Below are 3,787 nucleotides of genomic sequence, written 5' to 3' on the forward strand. Positions count from 1 at the left end.
CCTCAGTCTCTCCTCCCCCAGTGGTCAGACTGTACATTGTAACTTTGTAGAAGGAGGAGGAGGAGGCATCTCCTCAGTCTCCTCCCCCAGTGATCAGACTGTACATTGTAACTTTGTAGCAGGTCAGGTAGTCATAGTGACAATCTGCAGCAGAGGCTGAACTATGTCTCACAAATCAGCCCGACACTGCCAGGATCCACACAGGCACCCGGATTGATCCTCTCTGGGTTGATACTTAAGTCCAGGAAGGAGATTGTGAATGATGCCCAAACAAACATGGCGTCCGCCTTCCGGAGAGAAAAGCAGATTGGGATAATGTCAGGGGGAGCAGTATGAGGGGCTGCTGGAGTTCATAGACTGCATTCTCTGTGATGTCATTGCTCTCTAGTGAACAGATAGGCTGCATTCTCAGTGATGTCATCGCTCTCTAGTGAACAGATAGGCTGCATTCTCAGTGATGTCATCGCTCTCTAGTGAACAGATAGGCTGCATTCTCAGTGATGTCATCGCTCTCTAGTGAACAGATAGGCTGCATTCTCAGTGATGTCATCGCTCTCTAGTGAATGGATAGGCTGCATTCTCAGTGATGTCATCAGTTTCTAGTGAATGGATAGGCTGCATTCTCAGTGATGTCACCGCTCTCTAGTGATTGGATAGGCTGCGTTCTCAGTGATGTCACCACTCTCTAGTGATTGGATATGGTGCATTCTCAGTGATGTCACCGCTCTCTAGTGAATGGATAGGCTGCATTCTCAGTGATGTCATCAGTTTCTAGTGAATGGATAGGCTGCATTCTCAGTGATGTCATCAGTTTCTAGTGAATGGATAGGCTGCATTCTCAGTGATGTCACCGCTCTCTAGTGAATGGATAGGCTGCATTCTCAGTGATGTCATCAGTTTCTAGTGAATGGATAGGCTGCATTCTCAGTGATGTCACCGCTCTCTAGTGATTGGATAGGCTGCGTTCTCAGTGATGTCACCACTCTCTAGTGATTGGATAGGCTGCATTCTCAGTGATGTCACTGCTCTCTAGTGAATGGATAGGCTGCATTCTCAGTGATGTCACCGCTCTCTAGTGAATGGATAGGCTGCATTCTCAGTGATGTCACCGCTCTCTAGTGAATGGATAGGCTGCATTCTCAGTGATGTCATCAGTTTCTAGTGAATGGATAGGCTGCATTCTCAGTGATGTCACCGCTCTCTAGTGATTGGATAGGCTGCGTTCTCAGTGATGTCACCGCTCTCTAGTGATTGGATAGGCTGCATTCTCAGTGATGTCATCGCTCTCTAGTGAATGGATAGGCTGCATTCTCAGTGATGTCATCGCTCTCTAATGATTGGATTGGCTGCATTCTCAGTGATGTCATCGCTCTCTAGTGATTGGATAGGCTGCATTCTCAGTGATGTCACCGCTCTCTAATGATTGGATAGGCTGCATTCTCAGTGATGTCACCGCTCTCTAGTGATTGGATTGGCTGCATTCTCAGTGATGTCATCGCTCTCTAGTGATTGGATAGTGTCAGGGATCTCCTCGATCCCTGCCGCGATGGTCCCGGGGCAGGCGCAGTGCACCGCCCTGTGCAGGGACACGGGCACTAGGTCCGGGCCGGCCGCGGCGTTCGAGTTCGCGCATGCGCATGCGCAAGCCGCGGCCGCCCGCTGGGCACCAATGGCAGCGCAGGGCGGGATATTTAAATGGCCCTGAGCTGTCATTCAGTGCCTTCTGGTCTTCCCTGCATCCTGTGATCCTGTGCCCCTTGTAAGTTTTGACCCGGATTGTACCTGACCTTGCTGCTTTCTCCTGCTCTGACCCTTGCTTTGCCTGACCTCTCTCCTGAATGCCCCCTATTGGATTTGACCTGCTGTTGCTGACCTGGCGTGTGACCCGACTATTCTATGCCCGCTGCCTTGTACCTTGCCGTCCTCTCTGTTACCGACCCGGCCCGTCTGACCTTGCTCATCCATCCATCCATCCCTTGCAGCGGGGTCTTCTGACCTCCTCACATCAGACTCTTCCCCGTGGGAGCCCTTGGTGCATACTACTACCACTGACGGGCGCACCCAGTAGTCACGACCTGGTCTCAGGGAGCTCCAAGTCCATCCCCACCATCAGGGGCCCTGGTGAACAAGCACCCTGGGACTTAGATTCCGTGCGCTGGGGACGCCTATTCAGTGGAGTGCTAGTAGTACCGCCGGGCGGTCCCTTACAGTACCAGAAGGCCATGACTGAGTCTAGAGGAGGTCCCTCACCGCTGGAGGAGATCTGCAGGCACCTGTCCAATTTGACACAGACCGTATCGGCCCTGCAGGATAGATGCCAGCAGATTGAAACTCAATTCCAGACCTGCACTATATCCGCTGCCGCCCCACAGGCCACGGTCCCCGCACCTCCAGCCGTAGCAGCCCCTGTGCTGGTGTCTGGGGCATCCGCACCACTCCCGGCGGCCGACCCCCGAGTACCCTTACCGGAACGTTTCCACGGGGACCGCACACGCTTCAGATCATTCCGCGAGTCCTGCCTCCTCTATTTTGAGCTACAACCCCGAACCTTCGTGACTGAATCCGTGAAGGTGGGGTTCGTCATCTCCCTTCTGCAGGGTGAACCCCAAGACTGGGCCCATCGATTACGGGGAAAAAATGACCCTCACCTCAGTTCGGTTGACAGTTTTTTTTGATGCTATGGCCATCCTTTATGATGACCCGCAGCGGGCAGCTTCTGCTGAAGCTACTCTGTACACGCTCCGGCAAGGCCGCCGAGCGGCGGAGGAGTACGCAGCTGAATTTAGGCGATGGATGGGGGATACTCGCTGGAACGAGTTCGCACTCCTGCATCAGTTCCGTATTGGCCTATCAGATGGCCTGAAAGACGAGCTCGCCCGGGTGGAGGTACCTGAGACTTTAGAGGACTTAATAGCACTGACCATTAAAATTGACCGTAGACTGCGGGAACGCAGGTTTGAGAGGTCCGGCCAGGGTCATGGAAATCCCTGGGGATCATTTCAAGGTCCCAGTCAAACACCTAGGCCAATCATCCAAAACCGGCCACCTGGAGATAACCCCGAACCCATGCAACTCGGCCTGGCACGGCCTAAACTATCCCCAGAGGAACATCTGCGCAGACGATCCCAGAACCTGTGCCTCTACTGTGGTGAAGCTGGTCATATGGTACGATCCTGCCCGCAGAAACTGAGTAAGTGCACCTCTTCTTCCTTATCCCTTGGCAATGTTGGTCCATCCCTTAGTGGTACCCCTTTCCTTTCAGCTTCCAGAAAGGACCGTGGAAGTATCGGCCATAATTGACTCTGGGGCATGCAGCTGCTTCTTGGATATTAATTTTGCTCACCAGCAGGGTATTCCCCTTCAATTGAAACAGAAGGGGTTCAATATTTATTTGGCCGACGGTTCCCGGATAAAATCGGGGGTAGTGAACCAGGAAACCCCCTCCATCACCACTGTCATTGCCGGCCAGCACCAGGAACTCCTCCGCCTGGATGCTATAGCTTCACCCCTCTTCCCAGTCATTCTGGGGCTCCCATGGTTACGGGCCCATAACCCCCAGATTAACTGGGAGACCGGAGTAATCACGTTCCCTTCCCCATACTGTCGGATATACTGCCGCACTTCGGGCCCGGGGGCCCCCCAAATCCTCCTGTGCTCTGAGGGGGAAGCTGAATTAAAACAAGTAATCCCTGCGGTCTACCATGGGTTTCTAGATGTGTTCAGCAAACAGGGAGCCGATACTCTACCGCCCCACCGCCCTTATGACTGCCCCATTGACCTGTTACCC

This window comes from Staurois parvus, unplaced genomic scaffold, assembly GCF_062004578.1.
Source record: "Staurois parvus isolate SC_StPar_1 unplaced genomic scaffold, SC_StPar_1.0 ptg001372l, whole genome shotgun sequence".
NCBI classification, from domain to species: Eukaryota; Metazoa; Chordata; class Amphibia; order Anura; family Ranidae; genus Staurois; species Staurois parvus.